This window comes from Agelaius tricolor, unplaced genomic scaffold (genome assembly GCF_023055355.1).
Source record: "Agelaius tricolor isolate 1412-34295 unplaced genomic scaffold, bAgeTri1.0.p SCAF_20, whole genome shotgun sequence".
Taxonomy (NCBI): Eukaryota; Metazoa; Chordata; class Aves; order Passeriformes; family Icteridae; genus Agelaius; species Agelaius tricolor.
The window spans coordinates 9,029,480-9,038,179 of record NW_027269280.1 but is presented as its reverse complement, the minus strand read 5'-3'; positions in this window follow the sequence as shown (position 1 = coordinate 9,038,179).

Genomic DNA, 8,700 nt, shown 5'->3' with positions numbered 1-8,700 from the left:
GAAATCATGCTGAAACAGCCTCTTTTCCCTCAAATAGAAGGTGTAATGGAGGCAGCAGTTTGTTATTATGTATTTACCCAATCTCATCTAGATTTTACATGTTTTTGCCCTGTGGTTATGTCAAATGGGGAAGAATATGGGAAATATGATTATAGGCTGTGAAGTAAATTGCTCTTATTTGCTGTTTTGTCCATAAAAGCTTCTTGGGGGAGCTAGGAGCTCAAAGGTAATTTTAGCTATGTCAGAGTGGGGTTTATGCACCAATGAAAGCATTATCCTCTTCCCTCTCCTCTTAGCAACAAGAAAGTGATTTGGGTTCCCCCTCTCCTGCTCCACCAGGTTAGGAAGGAGCCCATCTGGGGTGGCAGGGCTAACTGAGCTACTCAGAGCTGATTTGCTTATGAGCTGCACTTGCAAATTCATCTGTGGAAACACAAGCTCAGAGCTTGGCATGGCCCATCTTAGAGACACAATGGCCCTCCCTTCACTTAAAGCTGACCACAGCCAAGTTCCCTTCTGGTATCACTTTGAATTACTGTGTTTGACAGAAATTATATAAACAGTATTTGTACAAAACAGCTCTGTGCCCACCTGGTCTTTTCTGCAGCCTTAGGAAAAGAATTGGACAGTATTACAGTCACCGAGCTGGTGCTGCTTGGGCTATTCTGGAACTGAGCCATGGATCAGTGGGCTCCTTTCTGGCAGCCTTTTGCCACTCCTGCTTTAGTTACTATGCTTTGCTTTACTCCAATTTCCACACAAATTGTGCCTAAGTGTGCAGGAGAAGTCTTAAACAAAGCTAGAGAAGTCTTGCCTGGTTTTTCTGGCTTTACAGTCCAAGTCCTACACGTGTGCTCCTGGAAGCCTGTACATCCCAGTGGCTTGGACTGAGAGAGCAAGACTCTCCTGGAGGCCTGGTGTTACAACTTTGGCTTGGCTCAGAGAAGTCAGGAGCTTGTCAGTGCTCCTCTTGAGGCTGAAAACAGCATTTCCAGTCCAGGAAGCAAAGAGCGAGAGACAAACCAAGGTGTTCTACACATCAACACAAGGCACTTTGTCCAGATAATTCCAGACAAAGAGCCTTATGTTTATGCCTGTGAAGTTTTGCCATGAAAAGAGAACCTCTTTCACTTCCCTTAGATTTGAAACACTGCAGATGCAGCTCCAGGTCATGAGGCCTGAGATGTGCAAACCTGGCTTTTTGATCAGTTCAAAGCTGTACATTCTGATGTCTCTCAGGTCAACCTTTATCTCCTGAAATATATTTTAGGAGCAAAAGAAGTTCTTAAACTCTGGGGAGAAACTGGTTCCTTTCCTGTGAGACTTTGCTCACTCTCCCATTCCCTATGAATGTCATTGTATCTGCTGTTTGCTGAGCAGGAAATGCATTATTAAAGCAGTTTCTCCTCCATAAACTGCTTTGCATCTGACTGTTCCATTGTAAATCCGTAGCCACAAAGTCAGGCCACCTTGGGATAACCCAACGTGAAATCTGACCTGATGAAAATGGTTCATGCCTCCCAGCCTGCATTGCAACCTGTGACAAGGGCTTTTATTATTTATTCAAAACCTGTTTAAATCCCCCTTTTTCTGAAACAACCATTTTAAAAATATTAAAACACCACAGCTAAGCTGGGAGATTAAACAAGTTTAAACCTTATCATCGCAGGTGGGATATTAGTCCAATAAAATGAGGAGGGATGGCAGGCTGCATGGTAACTGGAGCCCCTTCTACTCAGTAACTAATCACTGAGAAAGCATTTGGGGAAGGAGGGGGAGAGGGGATGAGGAACTGACACAAACAATGCATCCAGGCTCCTGGCAACCCTCTCTGTTTACCATGGTGATGCACAAAAGGAAGAATGCCGCGCAGAGTAGCAGACCTGGATCTGTCCCCATAACACTTGCCCTAGATTCAAGTGCTCTGGGAGGCTGATAATGTGACCTTCAGATATTTTTTCTGATGGGTGATGCTGTAGCTGGACAACACTGTTCCAAAGCTGTCAAAAGGCTGCATAGTATTTGCCTACATTTCTTCTATTACACATTTTTCTTTTACATCTTTAGCTATCAATGCCTCTCTTCCACATTTCTGCTCTTGTACTGAGACTTTTTAAAGAAAGCCACAGTGTTTCTATGGGCCTTCTTCACTCAGAAGTGTAACTTCATTCAAAGTATTTGAATTAAAACTCATCAAAATCCGAAGTTTTCAGGTGAGGGATGACTATTTAAAATAATACTCTTCTCTCTTGTGAGTAGTATTTTCTAATAGGCCATTCATGCATAAGGTACCCTAACTTCTGTTTTCCAGCAGGTGTATTTATGGGAACAACTTCAATGTCCTACAGCTGGATCAGCCCTTCCCTTCTGTCCCCAGACTTCAGTCCAGGAGGACCACAAGTGGAGGTACATCCTGGGGAGCCCCAGCAAGAGAGGAGGCACTTCTAATCCTGAGGCACAGATGTGCCAAACAGGAGAACCCTTCACTGCCCAACACCACAGTAAGAAAGGAGTTTATCAGTACAGGTACTTGACCATCTGAGTAGTGAGACAATCATTTCATGCTAAGAGAAATTACATTGGTTGCTTACAAGTTTAACCTCTTTTGTCACCAGCATTGAGACCTATGATGTTTCTGGGGCATCTTTACACAGACACAGACTTACAGTGGAGAGGATCCAAAGTGAAAAAAACCAAACAAAACAAGCAGTGCAAGCAAGATTTTCAGGGCTACATAAATGTCCTGAGTGAGGGGCAGTAATCACTCAGTGATATTTCAGTAATTCAAGTTCTCCAGCCTTGAAAAGTTTTAGGAGGAAAATTCAACATGTATAAAAATCCACTATGATCTTACATAGATGAAGACAAAAGGGCTAAAAACCAGAACACTACTCCTGTCCCTCACTGTTGATTCTGATAAAACTTTTAACCAGAAACTAACACTCCTCACTCTTTACAAAGGAGAAGGAAAGTTTTGAGAGCTGGAAGCTGGTTTATTTGAGCAGGACAGGTTTCATCTGGCTGTCGTTGAGGAAAACTTTGAGTGCACATTCATTTCTTTTAAACACAAACCTGTTTCTAACAGAAGAATTTGTGCTTTTATCATGTATCACAGGTACCTAGGCAGGCAGTGTGCACTGTATAAACCCAAACCATTAAATAGCTCTTGGCCACTGCTTAAAGTGAGACAAGGATCTGCCTGAGCTATATACTTAAATGCTTAAGAGAGGAAAAAAAGGGGAACAGAGTTAATAGAAATCTCAGAGCACTAATAATGCAAGTGTAACTCCTAGAAGGAGAACTACTGAATGGTGCATCCAGAAATACTTAGGAGGAATCTGAAAATAGTAAATGAGGTGCTTTGAAGGGGTCACCAGTGGGTGTGAAGGACAAACACAGTGTTAGAGACTGATGGGGGAAACCCTCTAACCTTGCTGAGTTGCCTGAGAGCAGAGCCAGGGGGAGAATAGTTCCAGAGCAGGTGTGAGATGGTCCAGCTTTCAGGTATTTTTGAACACACTTACCTGTAAGCCTGTTGCCCATGTTCCCAGCCCTTGATGATTGCATCTGCCTCTCCTTGTCACTAACACACCTTTTTTGGTGGGAATTGTAAAGAAACATTTAGTTGTGACTGAAGGAACACTCCACCAGGGAGTGTGAGAAGGCTGATTTCATTGAATTAGAGATTTCCATGAGATTCTAAGGAGTAGCACAGAAGTGAATATACAAGGAGGATCCACATGGGCCACAGAACATCCTGATTCCTTTTGGAGGATGGACTTTCTACTCATGATGTAGTTCAAGTACGTTTCCAGCTCTCAACTCCAAAGGGTTAGAGTAATTCCCCAGAGGTTTGAGGTTGTGTTAGCATTCTTGGATTCTTTGGGGTTTATTTAACCTCTCTCCCATTAAGTATGGCCTCTGCAGTATGAGAGGTTTCCTTTTTCTGAGAGTGACACAAGCAGTTCACAAGCTCCAGTTAAATTTTATGTCAGGGATAATCATCACTTCCTATCTCAGCTACATCAGTCTCTTCCTCTATACCAACTTATAATCAATGTAAGTTTGGGATATAATACAATTTTAAAGCTTGCTGCTAAAATATTCTTGCATCAGAGGTGTACAGAAAACATCTCAGTCTGATGTGTGTGGCTACACGTCCCCACACTACATTGTCCATTGGTGCCCAGTTTGTACTTTGCAAACAGCACCAGACCAGCCAGTGCTGAGCCTCTGTTCCACTGGCTGCTGTATTTTCAAGTACAACAAAGGGATACCTTTGATGACCACAAACACAAGTGCTTGCAGTCATGTCTCATTCAAGTCTAATGGCACTCAAGATGCCCAAAAATCAAGTTAATTATATGGTGCACAAGATGCTCAATACTGCCTTCCACTCTCAGGACACAGTCCCAGTATTCTACACCAACCATGTCTTCAGTGAAAGCCTCTTTAAATATGTCTTCTTTAATTCAAGTAAAGCAGCTCTTTATCAGATCTATCCATATACATAATCTCAATTTTTTTTTTTTTTTTTTTTTGGTCAGACCAAATCCAAAATCCCTCTGGTTTTGAACATTTATGAGGCTTTAGCACAAAGGTCACCCACAGAACACAATCCAGCCGGCAGCAGGGAGAGCCGGCAGGGAGAGCCCCTCGCCCTCAGCCCTGCTGCAGGTGAAGCCCCAGGTGTGCACAGGGAGCGCTGACTACGGGGACGTGGGAATGAGATCGGCAAGGGGAGCCTCAGCTTGCTGCTGCCACAGCATCTCACAGGAAGTGTCGCTGGAGCGTGGTTCTGCCACCTGGGGCTGAGGTGTCCCCTCGGCCGGTGTCCCGGTGCAATGGGGACACAGCATGTGAGGACGCAGCCAGTGCGTCCTGGCGCCTCGAGCCTTGGGCTGCGGCGACACCTCCCGGGAACTGACGGCACAGGAGCAGCCCCACTCCTGCACTGCCCCGGCTCTTGTCCGATCCACCATTGAGAGACAGTCTTTTGATTTTTAACATGGGGTCCAGAAACTTTCCCTATTTGATATTTGTTACGTTCATTCCTCAGAGAAGTAGCCCTTTGTTCTTCTACCAGGAAAACTTCTGATCTTGCACACAAAACCAGTATTAAGCTTGTAGGAGACAGGATTCTAAGCTCTTTTCTATAGAAGGTACCTGGAATTTAACTGCTGAGTGGGTGAAAAATGCTTGAACGGTGTTAGTTAAGAGCCCTTTTTGCTTCTTAACCCAGTCAAAGGGCCAGAACATTTGCCTGTATGGACAAACGCTGGCGCTGGAATTGGATCATAGGGATCAGGAAGTACCTGCACACACTAGGAAAGTTGCTATACCCCAATCCAGCCCAAAGACTCCCAAATTATACAAAGCCTTTGTTCTGTTTATGATGTTTGAAAGGTGATATGTGAGAATGGAGGACTCTCTTGGGGAATGCTTTGGTAAATCAGTTGTGGTGTGACTGGGTAAGTCATTCCCACATCAGCCCTTGTGCAGGTTCCTGTCAGTGGTGTCTGTCACACTCCAGAGAGTACTGAGAATTTAAAACCCCTGTCAAAGGCAGAAGCTTCCAAAATCTGAGCAGCAAGGAAGAACACAAGATGTCCTTATGTGTTTCCTGCTGATCACTTCGGCTCACTTAGTAAAATCAAATGCCCTCTGTAGTTCCTCAACCCAATGGGATGCCAGTCCTTTACCAGGAGAACAGCCTGGTCACTGGACAGAAGCCTCACAGTCCTAGCTGGCTCTTTGTGGGAATTCCAGTGTTTTTACACCAACATGGATCTAAGGATGCACAAGTATCCTGCTAAGCTCCCTTTGTAAGCCTGGGATTTCACACAGGCTCAAGTTGTGGGGAAACTGGCCACTGAGAACAAGAAACAGGACTGACTTCTTCATGTCACTGCAGAGACCTCTCCTGTCAGCTCAGTCACATCCTGTCTCCTGAGCACGTTTCATTCAGAAAAGAGTGGTTCTTGCTGCACTTCAGAAACAAATATGTAGTGGTATCATTACATTCAGACATAAAAAGCAGACTAAATCATCTGAGTTCAAGCTGAAGTGGGACTTTAAATTGTTCTGCCAACTTGGACCCTTGCTGTCAGTTGCTGTGCAGTGGGCAGTGGAACAGGACAGTATCTAAGCACTCACTACCTTTCCCCCAGAAATGAGTGCTAGAGTTGTAACAGCAAGAGTGTTCCTAGATGCTTGTTTTTCAGTCTGAGCTTGTGGCCATAAGGGTTTTTTTTCCCCTCCTTAACAGAATGGCACAGTCTTCAGCCTCCTCCCCTGGTTCCCATCTTCTTTGGAAAATAAACAGCTCTGATTGTTGTGCGCTTGAGATTATGAAAACATCAAGTCCATTAGTATTTGGCAAAGTGCTCTCTCATTTCCTTCTGATGTAATAATTGAGAGAGAGGGAGCGGAGACGGCAAAGATAGCACAAGGCACAAGTTAATGACCTTCTCGCATGTATGTGTGGGCTCTTTGAGAGGGAGCCTTTTCCAAGCCCCATCTCGCCTCCACTCATACTGTTTCAGCTGAAACACTGCTTCAATGTGGCTTTTATTATTTGATCTGATGTCCCTTGGCCAGCCTTCAGAGGCAGCTAAATGGCAGGCAGGTGTGGGGGGCTAAGAGACAAAAAGCAAATGGAGCTAATGCTTCAGCAGGCCTGCTGCACACAGGCCCTTGGCTCCAGTTCTGCAGGCAAATGCCACTGGTGCCCAGTTCCTCTTGCCTGCTTTGGTTTCACTTACACATTTAAGTCTACAGGGGGAATGCATCCTGCTTCACTCTCTGAGGGAGATTCTTTGGAAGACTGAAGGCCTGATAAAAATCAGGACGTGGGTGGAATGGCTGAGTGTAGAAAGGGATCAGCTGTAGAAAGAAAATTAACTGAGGTCAGTGGTTGCTACTCTATAAGTGTTGGACTGGCCACCCACTTATTTGATTGCCAAATTTGTGGCTTCACTTTGGGTGCCTAGAGCCAAATTAAAGTGGGATAGATTCCACAGAATGGTAGTGGAATTTATCCATGTCCCCAGTGTTTCCTGCTGGCTTTCTCAAGACTTTACTTTAGTCTTTTGAAGTGCTTCTAGAAGCCTCCAGAGATGTGTAGCTTTCCACATTAGCTTAACTGGAACCTAAGCCAAAATTCTCATCTCATTTAAAAAAAATAATCTGAATTTGACAGCTGAAGTTTTAGATTAATAAAAGAAAATAAAGATTAGCCTTTGCCAAGTGGTCCCCTTTGAGGGCTCCACCTTGAAGTGACAAGTCCCTGGGCTACCTGAGCCAAAGGGTGATAATATGGATACTCTTTGAAGCCCAATCCTTCCCTGTACCAGGTGTCCCTGCTCCCACTGGATTCACATAGTCAGCACTCTGGAAAGAGGAAGCATGTGAAGGATCACAAGTGGATTTCAGTGGGGTACTCCCTCCTGCAGCCAAGGGTTTCTGTCAAGGAATGAGTGGAGCTCTGAACAACCTGGTTCTATTGGAAGGTTCCCTGCCCATAGCAGGGGGATGGAACTGCAGGATCTTTAAGGTTCCTTCCAACCCAGGCCATTCTGTGGTAAAGGATTACTGATTTCTCTGAAGGATTGACAGCAGTGCCAGAAGGCAACTCCACACTTCCTGGTGCCTAGAGAAGGAGTCCTTCCCCTTTCCTCCCAAGTAAGGGTATCCACCTTTTCTCTCTGTACCCGAAAGTGTTGCAGTGGGGGAGTTAAGCAAGTTAGTTTGATGTAATCCAAGTCTCATCAGGTTTGAGCTGGCCCCTGTTTGCCACCACAGCACCCTGGACTTACATGTTCAAAGCCAAACTATGTTCTTTGTGTGGCAGCATTGGAAGACTGCTGAGGAGGGGGATAAGTTTTACCATCTTTTGACATCCCATTCAAAAAGGAACTGACAAATGGATTATAGGACTGATCTGTACCAGAAGACACATTATTTTTAAAAGGCCCTTTAGAAGGTCCCCCAGTTGGTTTCAGGGCTGTGTAACAGTCCTTCCCTGCCAATCTAATATACCTTTATATTTGATCATGAAAAATTTCATATCAGAAAAATGCTCTTTTCCAGACCTAGCTGCAAGGATAGCCATTTCCTTCCTCCCTGTACATTTCCTCTCCTCATATTTTATACATGCAAAGGCATATACATTCTTATTCCTTTCTGCCATCACACGGCTGCAGTTCTGATTTCATTGATTGCACACACCAGTGTCTGCAGAGCTACCTTAAGTAAGTTGAAGCCGTTGGGAATTCAAGGTGAATACATTTTTCTCCTTCAGATACGTTGTTTTAGTTAAAAGCCATTGCGGCTGCTCCATAACAAAACCAGACATAGTGGGCCCCCTTTGTCCGGCTCTTGGCCAAGGTAGCGTGTATGGATTAAGTGATGAATTGCAAAAAGGGCCTAAAAGCCAAGCTGTAACTTCACAAAAAGGCCATTAAAGGTGAGCACTGTCAGTGAAGTGCCCATTCAGAAGGGCTTTTATGACCCTCTGTGTTCCAGAGACACTCAGGAGCTACAAATGGTTCAGGCTCCCAGACTTGCTGTCCAAGTGACACATCCTCAGCTGAACCTGGCTGGGAGAGCTGCTCCTTGCAGGGATGGGAGTGGGACACTGGCACTATCTACACCCAGCAGGTGAGGAAAAGCAGCACCTTAGTCCTGCTCAGACATAAG